The following is an 8,495-nucleotide window of genomic DNA, read 5'->3' on the forward strand; positions in this document are numbered from 1 at the left end:
GGCGTTTTTTTGCGTTTTTCGCTTGATTTGGCCAGTTTCCACCTTTTCCCCTTTGATTATTTCTCCGACAAAACGCCAACAGAATCGGCTAAAAATCCGTTTTATAGAATCTCAAGACTTGAATAATGAATACTGTGAAAAAAAACGGACTTTTCGTCGGTAGGAAATTTACGTTTTTTTACTGCCAACATTTTTTTACTTTCTGTGATTTCTTTATGTTAAAAACTATTGCTTAAACTCATCCAATACTTCCGCAAAAAATCATGTGTGATGCCAGTCAAGGCCTGAACACATTCACATTCTTCCAGGAACACCTATTGATCACCTATTGAGAAGTAAAAAAAACATAATTTATTCACTTTCACGATAATCTTACCCCCTACAGCGGATGCAATTACATATAATCAGTGGTACAGAGCAATAGGTGCTTACCTAGTGACACAGAGACCTGTTTTTGATTCCAGACTAAGGCAAAAATAATGTTATCTGTGTTTTTTCTACACTTCACTTCGAGACATATGATGCATGGATATGTTCACAGACTCAGACCGCCACCTAGTGGCTCAACTGGACTTCCTTCAGTCCGCCCCAAATTTGTTTGACAAGCCCGTTATTTAGAATGGAATAAGAACTATCTCTTTTTCGCTCTCTTCTCTCTCTCTCTCTTTTTCTCTCTTCTCTCTCTCTCTCTCTCTTCTCTCTCCTCTCTCTCTCTACTCTAACATAACTAATGTCAGTAAACAGCTGGACGAGGCTTTTAAATCACGGATTTCGTGAGTTTTTGTTTATTTATTGGGATAGGAGGGAGACTCAGACCGCCACCTAGTGGCTCAACTGGACTTCCTTCAGTCCGCCCCAAATTTGTTTGACAAGCCCGTTATTTAGAATGGAATAAGAACTATCTCTTTTTCGCTCTCTTCTCTCTCTCTCTCTTTTTCTCTCTTCTCTCTCTCTCTCTCTCTTCTCTCTCCTCTCTCTCTCTACTCTAACATAACTAATGTCAGTAAACAGCTGGACGAGGCTTTTAAATCACGGATTTCGTGAGTTTTTGTTTATTTATTGGGATAGGAGGGGCTCAGAGCCATGAGCAGGGGGGACTTGATGACAGAAAAAGTAACTGGTGTTGTATATGTACATATATATTTTGTTGTTTTGTATTTTACTTTGTATACTTCTATATCTTTCATGCCTGTTTCTTATATTTTGTGTTTTGTTTTGTATTCTTGTGTGTTTGGTTTATTGGTGCTGCTACTGTCATGACAAATTTCCCCTTGGGGATTAATAAAGTATATATCTATCTATCTATCTATCCTGTGACCCAGAGACCTGTGTTCCATTCCACATTCACATGAATAAATGAATCTGCACACTCCGGGACAGTAGGTGGCGGTATCCACCTAGGTAAGTTGGTTGCGATCCGCCATTCAAATTGAAAGAAGAAGAACAAGAGACTGCACGGCACTTTCTTAAGATCGTGGAACTGTGATGGTCGCGTTTTACACACACACACACACACACACACACACACACTTGCGTGCAGAGAAAGAGAAACACTTGTGCCTGGACGACTTCTGCATTAAGGTAAGTGTTGAAACTTGTCCCACTGATTCCTAAAGCTAATGCCAGGCCTCGTCGACTCACGGTACAGACGCCCGTATGTATGGTGTTAGACACGCTGTACACGGGCTCACTGAGACACGGGCCCGCTGTATACGGCGCTGGTACACGGCGCGGCGACTGGTTTCAGTTCCAAGCTAAAAGTGAGGCGAAGCTAACAAACAAAGCTAGACGCTTAACGCCTTTGACGCTAAGCTACAGGCTGAGCTTAGTTAGTAAAGCTACATAATTCGGTATACTCGGAAGAGATGTGTTTGGTGTTTGCGGTGGGAGATGTTTAGAATGCCGTCGTGTCATGTGGGAGCTTGTTCTACGAGGAGACACGTTCAAAGTCAAGTCAAAGTCAAAGTCAGTTTTATTTGTCAATTTTCCATATGTGCAAACATACAGAAGATCGAAATTGCGTTTCTCTTCTGTCCAACATAAAGTGAATTGTGCAACATATAGACAACATAAAGTGCAAAAATAGTAAAAAACATGTAAACATATAGACAACATAGAGTGCATAGACAACATAAAGTGCAAAAATAGTAAGAAACATGTGAACATATAGACAACATAAATTGTGCTAGCAGCATTCAGACATGTGAGTCTGAAAGGGGACGGAGTGGGAGGATGGGAGGATGGGGAGAGTTCAGCTTCCTGACAGCCTGGTGGATGAAGCTGTTGGACAGCTGGTGTGAGCCCGGTGCCCGGTATCTCCTCCCAGAGGGCAGGAGGCTGAAGAGACCGTGAGGGTGGCAGGGGTCGTGAGGCGGGTGTTGTGTCCTGCAAGGATGGAGGGGAGTGAGGCACCCATGATCCTTCCAGCTGCCTTCACTACGCTGCAGGCGTTCCTGCTGTGGTCTGTGCAGCTTCCGCCCACACAGTGATGCAGTTGGTCAGGATGGGCGGTAGAAGGTGCACATGCATGATGGCTGGGGCTCCTGCTTTCCTCAGTTTCCGGAGGAAGTAGAGGCGCCTCTGTGCTTTCTTTGCCAGCGATGTAGTGTTGGCTGTCCACGAGAGGTCCTCACTGATTTCCACCCCAGGAATTTGGTGCTGCTGACCTGCTCAATGTCCGCACTGCTGATGGTCAGTGGTGGGTGATGGGTGTGGCCTTTCCGAAGTCAACAACGATCTCTTTGGTCTTGCTGTTGTTGAGCAGGAGGTTGTTGACTCCGCACCACGTGGTCAGAAGGTTGACCCTCCTCCTGTAGAGGGTCTCCTTGGTGATGAGACCTATCAATGTTGTTCGCCTGCAAACTTGACCATGTGATTGGTGCTGTAGCTGGTTTTGCAGTCGTGAGTCAGCAAGGTGAAGAGCAGGGGACTGAGCACAGCCCTGAGTGAGGGCCCCTGTGCTGAGTGTGATGCTGCTCGAGGTGTTGTTGCCGACCCGTACTGCTGCTTGTGGCCTCTCACTCAGGAAGTCCAGCAGCCAGTTACACAGCGAGGTGTTGAGCCCCAGCTGGTCAAGTTTGCAGATTAGTTGTGGGATGATTGTGTTGAATGCTGAGCTAAAGTCTATGAACAGCATTCTTACATAGCAGTCTTATTTGTCCATGTGGGTGTGGGATGGGAGGGGAGCAGAGCAGATTGCATTCTCCGTGGACCGTTTGGGTATGCAAACTGGAAAGGGTCCAGAGTGGGGGGGAGAATGGATTTGATATGCGACATGACTAGTCGTTCAAAGCACTTCATGATTATGGGGGTCAGTGCCACTGGACGATAGTCGTTGAAGCAGGACGGAGTGGATTTCTTTGGCACAGGTATGATGGTGGTTACCTTGAAGCATGATGGAACAACAGCTTGTCTCAGAGAAGTATTAAAGACATCCGTGAAGACGCCCTTAAGCTCCTCTGCCTCCTCTGCAGTCCTTCAGCACACGACCAGGGATGTTGTCTGGACCTGTTGCCTTGTGGGTGTTGATGGACGAGAGAGTCCTCTTCACGCTGGCAGCAGACAGGCACAGAACCTGATCATGGGGAGGGGGCGGAGTCTTGTGTGGACGATGTGGACGAGTGCTGTTCTGTGCTTCAAACCGGGCAAAGAAGCTGTTGAGGTTGTTTAGCAGAGAGATGTTGCTGTCGCAGTTCTGCGTGGGTTTATAGTCTGTGATGGTCTGAATGCCCCGCCACAGGCTGCGTCTCTGCTCTTTAAAGTGCCGGGTTATCTTTTTTGTGTAGGAATTTTTTGCTTTCCTGATGCCGTGGGACAGGTTGGCTCTCGCTGTTTTCAGGTCCGTTTCGTCCCCAGCTCTGAAGACCCTATTTCTAGTCCTCAGCAGCCGATGGACTTCCCCTGTTAGCCACGGCTTCTGGTTAGCCCGAGTGGTGATGGTCTTTACATGGGTCACATCATCAATGCACTTGCATTAGCAAGTAACAGTGTCTGAAGAAGTAACAGTGTCTGTGTACTCCCCAATGTCTGTGTGGTCGTTGTATGTGGCTGCCTGTTTAAACATTCCCCAGTCTGTTGAGTCAAAGCAGTCTTGGAGAGCGCAGGAGGCCCCCTCTGGCCACACCCGTACCTGCTTCAGAACCGGTCTGGAGGCTTTCACTCTGGGTCTGTATGCTGGCATTAGCATGACGGTGATGTGGTCAGAGAGACCTATGTGGGGGAGGGGGGAGGCCTTGTACGCTCCTTTGTGGGTTGTGTAGACCAGATCCAAAATGTTGTCTCCTCTTGTAGGGAAATCAACATGCTGGTGTAGTTTGGGAAGGACAGTCTTAAGGTTTGCATGGTTGAAATCTCCAGTTCATGTGTTAAGCGTGCTGCCAAGTAGCTACAAGCTCATGGCTTAATGCGGTCAATGTTTTGGCTTGGTGGTCTTCACGTGTCAGACGGGACATGTTTTAGAAACATTTTCACTCATGCTTTTCAGTGTCTTTCGTAATGAATACTAGACATCACCATAGACGAAACTAAATACTCTATTTAATTGAGCCCAAGTTAACATTAAACACAAATTCGTCCTCCTGGCCTGAGATTGAATTAAAGCATGCTTGTGCTCAGTATTAATTATTAATATTATGACAATATTTGAATTTTATTTTAAGCAAATCTGTAACTTTCTTTAAAAAATTACACTGCAGTCTTGTTATTGGTGACCTCAGCTAGGCCCATAATTATTTTCATGAGATATCACCATGCGGATTTCGAATGAATTCAATTTAAAGTTAGCGAAAAATAAATATTAATATTATGACAATATTTGAATTTTATTTAAAGCAAATCCGTAACTTTCTTGTTTATTCTGTTTCTTTATAGGACGTGGCACTAAGGAGGATTGTCCAGCCGCAGGTTTGTTATGTTATTGTGCTTTGAAGTTTATGAATCATACCAATGTTTGCTTTTAGAAGAGACCAATTGACACCATTATTGTTTCTGCAATTTTGTTTTCCAGATGACGCTGAAGAACCGTTACATGCCGCTAACACCAGTCTGCTTCAGCAGCTTGGTTGAAATGGAGAAACTTGTTCCATCCCATCATCTTAGCCCTAAGGACTCCAAACCAGCTGTTCCACAAGTCACAAAGGTGTGCATGGACATTTGATGGGTGGAGGCCTTATCTTAAAGTGGGTTCTTTCTCAAATTAAAATGACGTACGCCTCCAAATAGTGACTTTATTTTTCTTGCAATAGAAACCGACTGGAACGTGGCCAGACGCCTGCTTCCTCCAAGATAAATCTGCTTAAACACCAGGTGAGTCTTTTGAAATCATTCAATATGACTTGTTTGAAATGTTTGTTGTACAGTTAGAATGAGCAGCAATGACCTGTTTGCAGTCATACTTAATTGTGACACTAGAAAGGATCATTGTTATTGTTTGTGTAGTTGATGCTTTTGCTCCTTTCTTCTTTTTTTCAATTTGGAGGTAGCAACACCACGTGCGGAGGGCTCTTCGGGATCGTCTTCCGTTGGTGTTGACAACGTGTCTGCGCGGCAAGAGGTTGGATGATGCACTGTGTGATCAATGCCCAACTAATCATACACGTGATGCCTTGAGAGGTCGGGGTCAGATTGTGAGTACTCCTCTGTTTTCCTGATCCGATGTGAGGTCAAAGGTCAGGGATGTCTATGGTGTCCAGATTGTAAAGCACTCCGAGACAAATTTGTAAATTGTGAAAATGGGCTATACAAATGAACTGAATTGAATTGAGACGTCAGTGCACAACTCAAGACGACAAGCATTTATGCATTTTACATCGAATTTACATGACGTGGTCTATACTTCACGTCGGGACACACGACGCATGAATATGTTCAGGTAGTTAAAGCGCCATCTAGTGGCTGAACTGGACTTTGTCGAATCCGCCCCAAACTTGTCGCGCTCGTTACAAGTTGCGGCCCGAGTCGAGTCCGACCGGCGCGCCCGGGTCCTCGGCGCCGGCTCCCCCGACCGGCGCGGGTGAGCGAGGACCCGTTCGACGCTGCTTGCAGCTTTAATTCTTCTGATTTTTATTTTTGAACATTGGGGGCATATTAGGGGTATGTATCATATCCCAAAACTCACCAAATTTGGCAAGCTTGTCAGGCTTGGTGAAAATAGCCAGATGACATGGACCTCGAAATTCGGCTTTCAAAAATTGCTCTCTAGCGCCACCTGGAAGTTTGACCGGCGACGCCCCTCACCCAGTTTGTTCAAATGACTAGATTTTTTTTCCACAAGTCCACTTGGACCTGCTCTACAAAAAAGCCTCTCAGGACCCTAAGCTCCACCTACTTAAATTTTCCGCCATATCTTTTTTGGTGAAAAACACATCAGAGGCGTTTGCTCCGACATACGGGGTCCAATTCAAACCAAACCTATTGGAGATAATGATCATGGAAGCTATATCATCTAAGTTCTATCATCTTATTTCAAATATATCATTGTGGTAAGGATCTATGCCCCAGCGAACATTTTAGGGGCGTGTCCTGTTTTGTAATGCTCATAACTTAAACACTATTTGGAAAAAAAAATAACAGACTGTCAGGATATGTGCAGAAGGGAGCCTGAAACATTCACAGCAAATTTCGTGTAATTTGAACCGTAGGGGGCGCTACAATAATTCACCAAAGTTGGCCGTTTTTGGCGTTTTTTGCTTGATTTGGCCCTTTTCCACTTTTTCCCCTTCCATTATTTCTCCCACAAAACGCCAACAGAATCGGCAAAAAATCAGTTTTATAGAATCTCAAGACTTGAATAATGAACACTGTGAAAAAAAACGGACTTTTCGTCGGTAGGAAATTTTCGGTTTTTTACTGCCAATAATTTTTTACTTTCTGTGATTTCTTTATGTTAAAAACTATTACTTAAACTCATCCAATACTAACGCAAAAAATCATGTGTGATGCCAGTCAAGGCCTGAACACATTCACATGAAGAAACAAGCACATTTCTTCCAGGAACACCTATTGATCACCTATTGAGAAGTAAAATAACCATAATTTATTCACTTTCACGATAGGCTTGCTTCTCTTAGTCGGTCAATCAGATCGGCTTCAAATTTGTAACACAAAGCATTTTACGTTCGGTGTTACACTATTGCCGTGCCAACCCATTCTTCGCATCAAACAACGAAGGGGCTTTGGAGGGACTAAACATGCTCCCTGTGAAAATACCCTTGGCAAACATATTAAGAATCAAAGATGTAGTTACCAGATAGGATTTTTATTCTTCAAAAATGGTAATTTGGCTCCATAGCGCCACCTACACATTTTCAATTAGGCAGCCCCGGTGCTACGTTTGACCTACATTTATAAAGCTGGGTAGGTATATGTAACACATGTAGATGGAAAGAAAAGTCTCTTGGCACCATGCTCTAAACTGTACCGGATGTCGCCAATATTGATTTCTGTGTCACATTTAGTCACTTCCACCTCCAGGCATCCACCTGCGTTTCATACTCCAGGCCAACAGGTGGCGGTAATGCACCAAATATATGGATGCAAACCGCTGTGAGTGCATCAAGAAGAAGAAGGAGACCGCAGGCTACAGGCCTCTTCTCTCTCTTCTCTCTCCTCTCTCTCCCTCTCTCTACTCTAACATAACGAACGTCAGTAAACAGCTGGACGAGGCTTTTAAATCACGGATTTCGTGAGTTTTTGTTTATAAGGACACATGATGCATGGATATGTTCACAGACTCAAAGAGCCACCTAGTGGCTCAACTGGACTTCCTTCAGTCCGCCCCAAATTTTTCTGCCCAAAATAATGTGAGCGGCTACGGCTGCCTGTAAACCAGCTGGCTCATAGCTCACCAAGATAAGTGTTGGTCTGGACACCGGGAGACAAGGCAGCTTTTTTTCATCACTTTTTTTTTTTACATCGAATTTACATGACGTGGTCTATACTTCACGTAGGGACACATGACGCATGAATATGTTCACGTAGTTAAAGCGCCACCTAGTGGCTGAACTGGACTTTGTCGAATCCGCCCCAAACTTGTCGCGCTCGTTACAAGTCGCGGCCCGAGTCGAGTCCGACTGGTGCGCCCGGGTCCTCGGCGCCGGCTCCCCCGACCGGCGCGGGTGAGCGAGGACCCGTTCGACGCTGCTTGCAGCTTTAATTATTCTTCTTACTGACCTTACCATACTTATTATTTTATTCTCCTATAGAGTGGAGATGGTTTTGGATAATGTGTTATTCATTAGTATTGATTTATTAAAATTATTAAATTATCAGGCTGTCAAGTTTATATTCCCTGTTTGGAAAGCGGGTCACTGGGTAATGTCAGTTAAAATATCTTATGAACATAATATTAATAATAATCATAGAAATGATAATATTAATAGTAATATTAATAAGTATTATAATAATGATGATGATCATCATAATACTATTCTTAATAGTAGTGGTAATGATGATAATAGTGGTAATATTAGCAACGATGAGAACATCTGTTATGATTT

General features: G+C 44.2%; 1 long non-coding RNA gene across 2 annotated transcripts; it reads left to right on the forward strand.

The window, feature by feature from the left end:
* Positions 1 to 1,498: 1,498 nt before the first annotated feature.
* Positions 1,499 to 7,567, forward strand: LOC130188168 (uncharacterized). 2 transcript variants are annotated; one of them, XR_008830572.1, is made up of 6 exons: positions 1,499 to 1,581; positions 4,870 to 4,902; positions 5,006 to 5,137; positions 5,244 to 5,304; positions 5,477 to 5,624; positions 7,455 to 7,476. It is a non-coding gene; the product is annotated as an uncharacterized LOC130188168 (long non-coding RNA). The 2 variants fall into 2 exon arrangements; XR_008830571.1 differs by lacking the exon at positions 7,455 to 7,476 and adding an exon at positions 7,497 to 7,567 and having other exon boundaries at positions 1,506 to 1,581.
* Positions 7,568 to 8,495: the final 928 nt, after the last annotated feature.

This window comes from Pseudoliparis swirei, chromosome 23, assembly GCF_029220125.1.
Source record: "Pseudoliparis swirei isolate HS2019 ecotype Mariana Trench chromosome 23, NWPU_hadal_v1, whole genome shotgun sequence".
In the NCBI taxonomy this organism is placed as follows: Eukaryota; Metazoa; Chordata; class Actinopteri; order Perciformes; family Liparidae; genus Pseudoliparis; species Pseudoliparis swirei.